This window comes from Crocuta crocuta, unplaced genomic scaffold (genome assembly GCF_008692635.1).
Source record: "Crocuta crocuta isolate KB4526 unplaced genomic scaffold, BGI_CrCroc_1.0 scaffold56, whole genome shotgun sequence".
Classification (NCBI taxonomy): Eukaryota; Metazoa; Chordata; class Mammalia; order Carnivora; family Hyaenidae; genus Crocuta; species Crocuta crocuta.
In genome coordinates this window covers 7,587,511-7,601,718 of record NW_027531334.1, presented here as the reverse complement: position 1 = coordinate 7,601,718, position 14,208 = coordinate 7,587,511, and the positions used below count along the sequence as shown (strand labels likewise).

General features: G+C 38.8%; 1 protein-coding gene and 1 pseudogene across 6 annotated transcripts in view; one reads left to right on the top strand and one right to left on the bottom strand.

The window, feature by feature from the left end:
• Positions 1 to 14,208, top strand: part of BBX (BBX high mobility group box domain containing) — a 275,195-nt gene that overhangs the window by 145,376 nt on the left and 115,611 nt on the right. The gene's annotated exons all lie outside the window — the stretch shown is intronic.
• LOC144238123 (large ribosomal subunit protein uL23 pseudogene) lies at positions 6,772 to 7,317 on the bottom strand (annotated as a pseudogene).

The window sequence follows — 14,208 nt, the reverse complement described above, 5'->3', positions numbered from 1 at the left end:
CAGGACTTTATTTTTTAACTGGAAGTTTGTGCCTTTATCCACCTAGAGTACTTTTTCTAATGTCTATTCCAGAACATGAAGTTTAAGTAGAGAAACCTTATAAAAACATCCACTAGATGGCACTTTATAATTATGTTTAGAATCGGCCCTACAGCATTCTTGGCTAGCAAGTGTAATTGAAAAGGAATAGATCTTTTTCTGAAGGTGGGTTGTTGGTGACTGTCTGGACTCATATAAACCTTAAAATCTTCAAGTGAAAAGTTTTTAATATGGCAGTTTGTTGTATCTCTCATTTATTGTACAGAATGTTTCTACAACATCCCAGACACGTTCCCAAGCACAACATGACCTTGGTAACCTAGATCAGCAACACTGAGAAGCCTGCTTCCCTAATCATCTAAAATTAATATGGCAAGTATAGAAAGAAAGTGATTTTCCTGAGCCATCAGTTAGAAAAATAGCACATGTTTTCTGTCAGGTGTCGGACATTGATACAGATTATATATTTGGTATGGTTCCAAAGTTCCTTTAAAGTTAAGATTCTCAGCATCACTGGGTTGATCCTTTGGAGCATTTTTAGCATTTGAGTTTATTTTCTAAATAGTTAATTATTAACACGTTAATAATCTTATTCTTAATAGTGCGTATGAGTATGTGAATGATTTGGTTAATCTGTGTTTTTAGCCAGTTATCATTCTAAAGAGCTTATTGTTGCTGCACCTGGTGGCTCACTTGGGTAAGCATCTGACTCTTGATCTCGGCTCAGGTCATGATCTCATGGTTTGTGGGATCAAGCCCCGTGTCGGGCTCTGCTCTGACAATGTAGAATCTGCCTGAGATTCTTTCTGTCTTTCTCTCTCTCTCTGCCCCCTCCCCCTGCTCTCTCTAAAAAAATAAAATAAAAAGCTTATTGTTTATGAAAGCCTACAATATATCCCAGTGTTTTCTTACATTTTTGGAGGGTTTTGAATGATTTGTATTTTAAGTTAGAATTACAATATAAAGTTTCCAAAAACAAGAAAAACTCACTCATAATCTTGTCATTTAGAATTAATGTTGTGAATAATTTAGCATTCATTCTTCCAGGTTTTTTGTTTTATAGCCGTGCATATATTAGCACATATTTATACTGTCTTTTTATTAAAAAAAAAAGAAATTCTAATCTTTTTATGTCCCATTTAACCTGTCCCCATTTTTTTTTACCTAAATATCTTTTCAATGTCAATAAAAGTATTTACACAAAATTCTTAGTCACTATAAATTGTGTCTATTAAACTATTCTCTCACTGTTTATATTTAGGCTTTTCCCCATTCATTCTACCCATAGAATTTTGGAATGCAGAGATATTTCTTCACTTGTAATATTTACTAAGGAGAGTACTGGATTGAAGTGGCATAAATGAGGGACACCTGGGCAGCTCAGTCAGTTAAGCATCTGACTTCAGCTCAGGTCATGATTTTACAGTTCATTGGTTCAAGCCTGAGATTGGGCTCTGTGCTGACATCCCAGAGCCTGGGGCCTGCTTCGGATTCTGTGTCTCCCTCTCACTCTGCCTCTTCGCCACTAGTGCTCTGTCTCTCAAAAATAAATAAATGTAAAAACTTTTTTTTTAAAGTGACATAAATGAACTTAGCAAAGCATCTGTTTATAGTAAGTTCTCAGTAAGGTTGGATGAATTTGTTACTTTTTGGCTGTATGAGGTTAATGATTAATGCTTGTTAATTATAGTTTATTTCAAGTTGATTTGAATTTTATATTCTGTGATTAATCATTATGATATTAACAGCAAATCCTCAAGGTATATATACACTTTTTATATGCAAGACAGTACTCTAAGCAGTTTATGTGTATATAATCCTCACCATGTGGTAGACACTGCTACCACCCTTTTTAATAGATGAGATGCCAGGGCGCAGAAAAGTTAGGTTATTTACTTGCCCCAGGGCACACAGTTAATAATCTGTTGATCCAGGTTTATGAATCCAGGAAAAAACAAGAGAGTCCACACTGTTAACCTTTATACCAAACCACATGAAGCACTAGATACAGTTAAAGTAGTATTTAGCAGGGTAGTCTGGGATTTCTTTCAAAGCCGAATTTATTTTTAAGGTTAGAAAAAATAATAAGGACTATAGATTTATGTGGTTCTTTTAAAATCAGTATTATCAGGATTTCTTATTGAATCCACTCCTGCAAGTTTTTTTTAAGTTTATATAGATTATAGCCTTGCTATTCAGCAGATGTCTTATTTTGTAAGGATGATGTAAAAGATACATAGTTTTTAAACTTGTATGGAACTTACAGACCAAGGTAATAATTTGATCTTACTTATATCTAGGCTCCAGTTTTCTGGAGTTTGATTCAGAGCAGGCTTCTCTGAGAGTGGAAGCTCTTTGGCTCCCTGGCTGCGGGTGGATTTGTTTCATGAACACTTACTAAGTCCCTAATGTGTGGCCTGCACAGTAATGCCACTGGGCATACACAGATGAATACAGTGTAGCCTCTTTGAGAAGCACCTGACATGTGGGGCCTGGGTGATTCAGGCTCTTGATCTCAGCTCAGGTCCCAATCTCATGGTTCTTGAAATTGAGCCAGGCATTGGGCTCTGTGCTGACAGAACAGGATGCTCTCTCTCCTTTCTTTCTGCCACTTCCTGGCTCAAGCTTGCTTTCTCTCAGAATAAATTATCATAAAAAAGAAAAAAAAAGTACCTGATGTGTGGCTAGCAGCACTGAAAAGATCCCAGAAGCAACAGACTTCTTGATTATTTCCTTTTGGATTGTGTCTTTATAAAATGGAAAAACTAAAGAAAACAAGTTAATAAATGAACAAACAAAAACAAGATGTTAGTACAGTCCAGGCTTTGTCTTTCCTCTGGACTTGTCCTGAGGGAAATCTAGAAAAGCCCCTCTTATATTGATGCCACATGCTTAAAATTCCTCCATGAAGAATCAGCCATTAAAAATCACTCTTTCCCAAAACCATTGTTTAAAGTTTGAGTGTTAATTTATTGTTACTTGATCCCCTTGTCTCATGGAACAGCCCAGTCTATAACAGCCTGGGAGGACCTGGCATGAGCATTTTATTTTTTAAATTTATTATTTTTTTATGTTTAGTTTTGAGAGAGTGAGAGAGACAGAGTGTGAGTGGGGGAGGAACAGAGAGAAAGAGGGAGACACAGAATCTGAAGCAGGAGCAGGCGTCAGGCTCTGAGCTGTCAGCAGAGAGCCCAGTATGAGGTTGGAACCCACAAACTCTAAGATCCTGACCTGAGTCAAAGTTCAGAGGCTTAACCGACTGAGCCACCTAAGTGTGGAATGGGCATTTTAAAGGAGAAAGTCTGGTAGCAATGAACAGTTCCAGGGAGAAAGTCAGGCCCAAGTCCTAGGGGTCAAGGAAGGCAGGCTGGAAGGAACAAGTGTGTACCAGAACATAGTTTAGGATTTCAGATGCGTCCTGCTGAGCCCATAAGTATAACTGTGGCCAGAAGCCAGTNGCATTTTAAAGGAGAAAGTCTGGTAGCAATGAACAGTTCCAGGGAGAAAGTCAGGCCCAAGTCCTAGGGGTCAAGGAAGGCAGGCTGGAAGGAATAAGTGTGTACCAGAACATAGTTTAGGATTTCAGATGTGTCCTGCTGAGCCCATAAGTATAACTGTGGCCAGAAGCCAGTCAGACATTGACAAGTGAGTCCCAGTTTTTGATGACAGAGGACCGAAGAGGCCAAACCTTGCTCACTGGCCACATGGGCAGTTTGGTTGTTAGGAAGTCTGGAAAAATTATTTACAGTGCAGAGTTGAAGGGTGGCATAAATGAGCACACCTGACTTCCCTGTTTTAACTAGATTTACCTCTGAATGGACTTATTTACCGTCTCAAGGAGTATCTCTTCCCAAATTTTTCAGAAGCCTAGCCTTTCTAAAAAGAGGATGAGGAGTACAAGTGGCAGGAGACATGCGACAAGCAAGGGTGAAGTGGTTTCCAATTAAAATGAGAATGTTGATTGGCTTGACTCTGGTGACAGGGCCAAATGATGAAAGCATTAGGACCTGTTGCACCTGCCAGAGGGAGGCTGGGTTTTCAGTCAGAAACCACTTAAATGGCAGTGTATGCAATATTTATAGGAGACATTTGTGATTCTATTGAATGCCTAGGTCTTGCTCTTCCATTGTTAACACCCCTTCAGGTGTTGACAGGTCCTACGGAATCTGTAGCCCTTGTAGATAAGGGAGTCACTCGTGGTTCAGCTTCCTCGGTGATCAGTCAGCCCTAGTAGCTATTTAAAAAACATACAGATTTACAATTCCAAATAATCTTCATTAATTGAACAAGTTGGATCTTTGTTGCTCTTCTGGAACTTTTTAGATTTGTATCTCATATTTTATAGATGGCTGTCAGCTCTGCATTGCTTGGCTGACCACAAGGTCCTAAACTTGCAAAACTATTTCATACTTAGTTTTGGAGTGTGTGCATCTATACATGTATTTCACTGTTGTGATTCCTCCCTTATTGTAATACTTTTTTAAAAGTAACTGAATAGTGGAAGCATGGTGGTATTGCAGATAAATAATGTTTTAGAAACCTATTTTTTTAAGTATTTATTTTGAGAGAGAGAGTCTGTGCAGGGGAGGGGCAGAAAAGTGGTAGAGAGAATCCCAAGCAGGCTCTGAGCTGTCAGCACAGAGCCCAATATGGAGCTGGGGCTCAGTCTCACCAACCGTGAGATCATGGTCTGAGCTGAAATCAGAAGTCGGATGCTTGACCAACTGAGCCACCCAGGTGCCCTTAGAAACCAGCTTCAACAAGGCAGACTAATTTAGGTAGCTCATAGGTAATCAACACAAACAAGACATGAAATATGAACAGACATAGAAGTTTTATGACATTAGGATTATAAATGACCAGAGGCCACATAGCAATTATTCAAGCTGGGGACACCTGGGTGGCTCAGTCAGTTGAGCATCTGACTCTTGATTTCAGCTCATGTCATGATCCCAGGGTTGTGGGATCAATCTCTGTGTTGGGCTCTGTGCTGTGTATGGAGCCTGCTTAAGATTATCTCTCTCCCTCTGTCTCTCTCCTTCTGCCCCTCTCTCGTGCTGTCTCTCAAATAAGAAAACACAACATATTCAGGCTAGTCAAGAATACTTCACAAATATAGTGTAGGCAAGCCTTTCATATTCTTGGAAATGAGAGGGGCGGGGTGGGTGATGGTGGTGTTGGTTAATGTAGTCACTGAGGGATAAACTCTGTGGAGCTTATTTTTCTGGCAGCTTAAATTACCTTTAAAATGTGGTTTTTAAAAATTCATTCATTTATTCATTCATTCATTTATTTTGAGAGACTGACAGTTGGCGGGGGAGGGGCAGCGAGAGGGAGACAGCATCCCAAGCAGGCTATGCGCGGTCAGCATGTAGAGCCTGACATAGGGCTTGAACTCATGAAACCGTTAGATAGATCATGACCTGAGCTGAAATCAAGAGTCAGATGCTTGGGTCGCCTGGGTGACTCACTTGGTTAAGTGTCTGACTTCAGCTCAGGTCATGATATCAGGGCTCATGAGTTCCAGCCCCATATCAGGCTCTGTACTGACAGCTCAGAGCCTGGAGCCTGCTTTCTCTCTCTGCCCCTCCCTCATTCCTGTTCTCTCTCTCTCTCTCTCTCTCTCTCTCAAAAATAAATAAACATTAGGGAAAAAAAAAGATGCTTAACCCTGAGCCACACAGGTGTCCCAATATGATTTTTTTAATATATTGGGCTTATTTAGAGGACTGAATCTTTTTTTTTTTTTTAATGTTTTTTATTTATTTCTAGGAGAGAGAGAGAGACAGCGTGAGCAGGGGAGGGTCAGAGAGAGAGGGAGTCACAGACTGAAACAGGCTCCAGGCTCTGAGCTGGCAGTCAGCACAGAGCCCGACGCGGGGCTCGAACCCACGAACCGCGAGATCATGACCCAAGCGAAAGTCGGACGCTTAACCGACTAAGCCACCCAGGCGCCCCTAGAGGACTGAATCTTAATAGGGAGTCATACCACCTCTCAAAGAGTATATGGAATTTGTGAGACATCATTTATCTCAGATTGGGGGATGCTACCACCTGGGATTGAGGGTTGAGGCAATAGGAAGGGATAGGAACTTGAGATGTATGTTGACTCAGCAGTGAGTAAAACAGTCTTGCCTAGTAAAGAACTGTCTCACCTGGAGTCTCAAAACCTGCCTCACTAAGAAATGCTGATTTAGAGTATAGGATATTCCTGCAAGTTAAACAGAACCAGATTAGTAATTGGAAGTCTCTGCTCTTTGGACTTTGAGGAAGCATGCCACATACATAAAGAATAAGGGAGATGGTACTGCAATCCTGTAGAAATTCTGGAGACCTCTGCACTTACTGTTTTGTTAAGGTAAATCGTCTCATGGATAGTTTTGCTCATTTGCTTAAGTGAGGGTAAATTTTATTTCCCAAAGTGTAAGACTAGCAACAGTGTGGCTATAGATATACATTTCCAGAGTCTAACACCTGCTGGCTATAAAGGGCAGTCTATATCATAGAAGAAGCTACCTAAAGCATGCTCTCAGCAGGTAATGATAATGTAATAAAAAAAACCAAAATGACATACATTCATCATTCTTTGCAACAGTACAGTTTCACAAAATCTAAAGGATAATTAGGAAAAATGAGGTTTTAGATATATAATAGGTATATATATGTTATATATATACACATATTCTATATATGTTATATATATGTCATATATACATATATATTTTTTTACTTTTATTTTACTTTTATTTTCATGGTGAAAACATTTAGATTTAGCCAACTGGACTCAGTTGAGATGATCCCAATTTTGTTGGCAACATCCAAAGCATCCTAGTCGGGAGCCAATTGAACATATGCTTTCTTTTCTCCATTGGGCCTAATCAGAGTGTTGACCTTGGTCGGGCCTAATCAGAGTGTTGACCTTGGCCATGTCAGTGTCATTGAGCTTCTTCACAGGCTGTTTGATCTGGTGCTTGTTGTCCTTGACATCCACAATGAACTCAAGTGTGTTATATTCTGTTTTCTTCAGGGCTGACTCGGTAGCCAGGGGGAACTTGATGATGGCATAGTGGTCAAGCTTGTTTCTCCTGGGGGCTCTTTCGAGGATATTTGGGCTGCTCTGAGACTCCGTGTCTTGGGCCATCAAAATGTAGGTGATGTGCGGATCTTCTTTTTATTAATGTGGATGCCTTTCAGCAATTCTTTCTTGGCCTTCAAAGCCTTTGCTTTGGCTTCGGCTTTGGGAGGGGTAGTGGCTTCCTTCTTCACCTTCAGCATCATCTTCATGAAAGAGCTATGAATTTTTTAGTTTTGTTTTAAGGCCGATGTCGAATAAATTCATGAAGATGTTAGGAATATGGGTGGGATGGAATAGGGTTGAAGGAAGGAAAGACTAAAAGTGTTAGCAGTCTTTCTTAAGAAAGGAACATTTACTGGTTTTCTTTCAGTGCTTTGCATTCTTGAGAGATTACAGATTATTCCCTGTGATTTCTCAAATATCTGTCTCTAAGTTTAGTTATTTCTAGGACAGTTCATTCATGTATTTATCACTTACTGAATGCATTCTTGTAGTAAGCATGCAAATCAAGTGTGGAAGAAAACCTGCAGACGTAAACATTTCAATCCAAGGTGATAATGTCATAGTAGCTATATGAATCAAATACTCTGGGGGCCAAGCAGTACACTTCAGCAAATCAACTTTTACCCTTTGATCACGATGTGGAAGTCATATAACCTACCTGGAAATGAGACGGAACAACGTGTGTACTGTCCCAGGAGACCCAGAACATTCATTGACTAGTGAGTCAGGATAACTGATATAAACAGAGAATGGAATTTGTAGATTCACTTTTAATTAGGATATGATATGTGGAGAGTCTGCTTTATTTCTGTGTATGTTGTCAAGTATATGCTTCACATCTTAATTCTCAAACTATAAGACCTTCCACGGTAATTGAATTACAGACAAAAAAAGGCCCATTTGCTATAGTTGCAGTTTATTACGTAGTGAAACAGTTAATATTAAGCAAGTGTGAAAAGATGTCACATGGCCACAGACAGGATGCAAAGAGAAAATGACTCTCCACTGCAGCGTATTGATTGGGTACCTCAGAAGCCTGCCACTTTGTTCTCTATTAAGTTACACTTAACATTATTTGGTTTTAAAATAAATCTTACTGGCTTTCTTTTTTGCTTATAAAATTATACATGTCAAAATCACTGAAAAGCACAAAGAAAAAATAGAAATCCCCCTCCGTGCATATCCAGTTTCATATCCATTGTGAACAGTTTCCTCTTTATTCTTTCATTATTTTTTCTAGGCATGAATACAGTTTCACAGTTTGTTTTCTTCTAAATTAGAATTACAGACTATAAATCTTACTATACATGTATTTAAGGATTTTTTTTTTTACTCATTGATTTTATGATCTCATTCCCTATGTCCTTTCTTGTTAGAATTCCTTCCTATTTTTTTTAAAAAGGTTTTTTTAATGTTTATTTTTGAGAGAGAGTGAGTGAGAATGAGTGCAAGAGGGCAGAGAGAGACAAAGATAGAATCCAAAGCAGGCTCTGCGTTGTCAGTGCAAAGCCTGACGTGGGGTTTGAACCCATGAACCGTGAGATCATCACCTGAGCCGAAGTTGGACGCTCAACCCCTGGAGCCACCCAGGCACCCAGTTTCCTTCCTATTTTAGTGTTTTCTATGTATTTCACAAAAATGGTGCAGTTCATGGTTTGGTGGCATGTGGAGTTGTACATTTTACGAATGTATACTTCTTTATGTTTTCCCTGTGTATCTGTAAAATCACTGCCATTTGATAAGGTTGGGAGGCACAGTCTCCTCCTTCAGGGAAAAGAAAGAAAATAGTTCTTTTGCTAGAGATGGAAATCCTCAGAGTATTTGTAAGGATTTATTTATGCCAACATTTGCCTGATGCTGACAGAGTGACACTTTGGGTTATCATTCTTCCCTTCTGCTTCCTAGGACATCACTGCAGTTGCTGTGAGTTCTCACGTGTTCACATGCTTAGGTGGTTAATATTCCTTTTTGAAGCTAAGCTAGCAATCTGCCAGCCAAGAATATACTAAGTGATGGCTTTGTGGATGAGTTTCAAAAGTTAGATTTGGCTTCTGGGGACATGTTCAAAGAAAACCATATTACAAGAGCATGGAATATTCTGTTCAAGTGCAGGTCCAGGTCTCTAACACCCATCAGTCTGTCAGCTCTGAACTCGGAGAGTCTGTGTATGTGCATGTGTGTGCACACACATAACGTGTGTTAACTTTAAAAGCATAGTTCTTTTCCATGGAAGATTTTCTTTTCCTTATTGCTCAGAAAAATTCTAATGTCATGAAGGGGGCTTTTCACCCAGGATTACAAATCTTCCTTAGGATTCAGTTAGACACTACTGTTACTCTTTACTTACTGAGCTTTAAGGGTTGTTCATTATTGAAGACCAGAGCTTTCCCCAGAACTTTACCATGTCAGTGTTTCTTGTTTTCTTTTTGTATCAAAAGAGCCACAAGCAATAGCTATGGAAATTAAGGAAAATATTTTTTGAATAAATGATGTAATGCTGTTTATCTTCCCTAATTGTTTAAAATGGAGCATGTAGACTAAGGATATTTTTAATGTCTTAAAATAGGCTTGTTTCATTATCAGAGCTACATATTATTATTAGATTTTTGCTGTAATAGGAAATGTGAAAGGTCAAGAGTAGATACTATTTTAAAACATGAAACTTCAACTCTGTTTAGGTTTAAGGTCCTCAGAAATGTTTCTTACAGTTGCAGTATATTTTTAGTGAGATAATAGGACAGTTCCTGTTTCAGGAGATGCTGAATGACTCTCCAGGACTGTGAGACATCACACAGACTGAATTGAGAGGCTTTGCCAGGGGGGTCAGATGGGTGCTGTCACTCTGACAAGTTTTACCTCATCATAGCGGGCAGCAGCGGCAGCAGATCCTAAGCAGCTACTTCCTGGCTGACAAATAAAGCTAATAATTCATGATTGAATTTTAGGGAACATTTTTTCTACCCATAGTTGGGAGTGGGGTGCCTAACTGAACTATTAATGTCTGCTGTGAACAGTAAGAAAAATGCTTTTCGGAGATCAAAGACAGATATTGTATTTGGAATTTGTTCAAGAAGAGTAACTTTTGCAAGTACAAATATACTTTTAACTGCAGAATTTTGTTATCGGTCTTCAAAGGAGAACTGCTTGTTGATAGTTAGGCCACTTCCTGCCTTTCATCTTTTTTTCTGTCTGTGGACAAAGGGGAAAAAAGTAGCTCTGTAGTAATGACAATCCTTTTTTATGAGTTGTTTTAAAACACAGGCAACTGAATTAGCTGTTTTAGAAAGTACAGTTGGCTCTCGTAGAAATGCAGTCCTAATTTTGTGGTAGGGTCACTACAAATGGCTTTTAGATAACTTACTGTCAGATCAGTAGAAGAGGTCAGCAGTATACTCTATGGAGAAACTGGAGAATGGGAAATAAGAACTTAGCAGCTTTTGGAGCCAGGACCTTCGGTAGACTGACAGGAGGCTGCCAGAATGGAGAATAAGTTTTAAGAAATAAATCCTTTTAGCGGGAGACAGTATCTGACAGAAAATAGACACTGATTTGTCAGCTTGATAGTTTCTTGTTCTTGGAAGCGGCATAAAGCTACCTTGATCTGAGTAACTAGAGGGTATTTAATCTGGTATTTGCTGTAAGGGATATCAAGGGTGGCAGTTTTCGGCAACTTTAGGCTAGTCACAGCGTCACACTTGAACAGCCTAAGCAGGATGATTTTTCTAAATAAAATTGAAGCAAGGAAAGGGAGGAAAAAACCTATCCAGGATTGAAACTCAGCTGACTTTGCTGAAGATTACGTGAAAGACACACCATTCCCTTTCTTTCTCAGCCTTCATTTTTCTTCATCAACTGCTGCCAGTGCCACATCTGTAAGAGGATAATGCAGGCTACCATGCCTGAGTGATGGACCCTGATTTCCACCCTTCTGATTGCCCACATAATGCCTTACAGGAATTCTCTGTGTCCTTAAGCACTCGGACTAATATTGTGTTTGGGCAAAAGTTCCAATGACCAGAGAATCCTTCATTCAACTTTTCTGATTTTTATCTTTACTGATTTTCAGTTAAAACTTACATTGCACAGTTTTGCTCTCCTACATTTTGTGGCCATAAGGCTTCTTGTTGGTATTTTTTTTCCTGAGATATTTTATTATTTAAAATAGCAAGGAACCTGGAGAATTATAACTTGCCCTCAAAATAGATCATTTCTTGCCTTCTCCATTCTTCAGTGACTTCTCTCATTAGGATAATAGAATAAAATCACCCTTTAGAAGCTTTTCCTGTATTGATTGATCTAGTTCATTTCAGAGGCTGAAAGTGGAGGGGAAGAAGGAAACCAAAAAGGTCATTCCGTCATCTTAAGTAAATGGGGTGATTTTGAATTTTAAAAAGAGCAGTTTACCCAATTGTCTTACTAATACAGCTTTAAAACAATCAGATGTTTGTGATTTAGTACAAAAAAAAGGTAACTAAGCAACAATAATTATTGCTCAAAAGGGACCCAAACTTTATACCAACTCAGAGAGTAAGAACATTTAGCTTTTAAAAAAATTTTTTTTAATGTTTACTTTTGCGAGAGAGAGAGACAGAACATGAGCAAGGGCGAGGCAGAGAGAGGGAGGGAGGCAGAATTCGAAGCAAGCTCCAGGCTCTGAGCTATCAGCACATAGCCTGACGTGGGCCTCAAACCTACTGACCGTGAGATTATGACCTGAACTGAAGCCGGATGCTTAACTCACTGAGCCACCCAGGTGCCCCGAGAACATTTAGCTTTATTTTTTGTTTTTTATTTATTTATTTTTTTTGAGAACATTTAGCTTTAAACTTAAGCTCTTGTGGACTTAGTTTTATAGATCTTTAAATTGGTGGGGTTGGACTCTGATTTTGAAGGTCCCTTTCAGGCCTAACATTGTACAGTTCCATAGTGAGCCTAGATTTATATTTCAGAGTCCAGTATCTAGAAATAACCTTGAGAACCTTTCTGGTTTATTTTTCTCTGTTTTAGAAATAGTAGAGTCCAATTTTAACATAAGAATAACTGATGATGCATCTCCCCCACCTTCCCATTTTAATGCATTCTGAAGAATTTCATCTTTTTGGTGTTAGGTACTAGGCCAGCAACTTCTGACTGTAGGATGTTTAAGGAGCATTCCAGGCAGGTACTAGAGTTAGAGAATACCAAAAGCTAGCTAGTGGTAGTTGCTCAGATCCTGTTATGTTTATGAAGAAGGTAGTTAAAGCCGTTGCATACTCCTTCCCACCTCCAATACACTTTGCTTTAACCCACCCAGTTAGGGGGATTTGAAATAATAGAGGAGAGAGAAATAAGGATTTAGGGTTCCATGTAGCTGTTTGCTTAAATGACTTTTGGCATTTTGGTAAGTTAGTATAACATGGACTCTAGTATATTATTTGGGGAATACTAAATAAAGCAAAGCTTACTTGTAAAATACTTAACTTATCAGCCAAAGAGTGGGGGGGTGGGAATCACCCAACAAAATATGTACCTGGTTTCTGTTTGTTAATATTTACTTGTTACACAGAAGTCATTAAATGAACTCAAGAATATGTAATAGTATGACCCTTATAAACTACTAGTGCAATGATTTAATTGTAGTTCAGGCTCATACTGCTAATTAAAATGAAGTTAAACCCTGCTGAGTCACTTTAGCAGTACACGGTGCATGACACTTGAAAAAGAAAATCACAGGTTAAAGCTGACAAAGGTAATCATAATATGTTTTACCTCTGAGCCCCCTGATTTCCAGAGGATTTAACAGGAGCCTTTTTCATTTAATGCCATCTTTTAAAAAGTACTTTTTAAAAAAAGTACTGCAGCAATTGCCGGGTTTACTGTTTTCCACATGCTTCTACAGCCACCCACATGTAGCCAAGAAGCATTGAATAGCAGTGTAGTATGGTAGCTGGAACACTCGAGTCTGAACTCCGGTGTTTAGTATACTAGTTTTGTAGGTATGTTACCGCGGGCAGGTCCTCCCCAGCCTCAGTCGCCTTACCTATAAAATGTGCATAATTATGGAACTCTACTTTGTAGAGTTGTTTTGAGGATTAAATGAATTAATGATTATAGTTATGATAGAGCCTTAAGGGGGCGCCTGGATGGCTCTGTCAGTTAAGCATTCGACTTTGGCTCATGTCATGATCTCACAGTTCCTGAGTTCGAGCCCCACATCATGCTCTGTGCTTTGGGGCTCTGTGTCTCCTTCTCTCTCTGCCCCTCCCCCGCTCACATTCTGTGTCTCTTTCAAAAATAAATAAACGTAGAAAAATTTTTAAAAACTAGGGACTTACATCTAGAAATCAAAACATAAAAGGCATACTTAGCCTCACTATTCTGTGTCTATTTATATGTGAAAATTCTATTTTCAGTTTCAAATTATAAATCTTCTCTTATTTACAATAAAAATGCACTTTTCTAAATTGAAAATAAATTTCTGAAAAAGAAGTGTTTATTGTTTCTTTAAATAGCATTTCTTTTTAACTTTGTAAATCCAAAATATGAAGTATAACCTATTATGATGATGAGTTCTAAATACTATAAACATGTGGTAATTTTTAGGTAGAAAAGTTTTTTGAACTGTTCTGGAAGATAGGTATTGAAAGCATAGTGATAATAGTTGACTGGACTTGGTATAGTGAATAATTGAGCACTTTGATTTGTCAAGGACAGACCCCTTTGGCTGCTGGAAGGTGTGGGGCGCTTGGAAGTCCCCATTCATCTTTCCAGCATGAAGGAGCTCTGCTGTGGTCCAGCTAGTTCCCCTCTTGGCACGTGAATGGTTTAGATTGATACAAAGTGGCCAGGATTTAAAGGCCTACATTTGGCCACATTTATTACCTGTCTGAGCTGCATATTGTAGTGTTCAAATTTTTCAGTGTCCTACGCAGAGGACAGATGTGGCTCCTGTGATTCCTAATAAATGCAAAAGTAGAGCTAAGGTGGTTTGATTCTGTCAACCTGTTAGTGATCTGAACATTTTACTCTCTGAAAGTTTAACTCCTTTGTTATAAAAAACACACTGAATTATTTATAAAATAAAGAAATTACTAGAGGCCTCATGGCCTTGA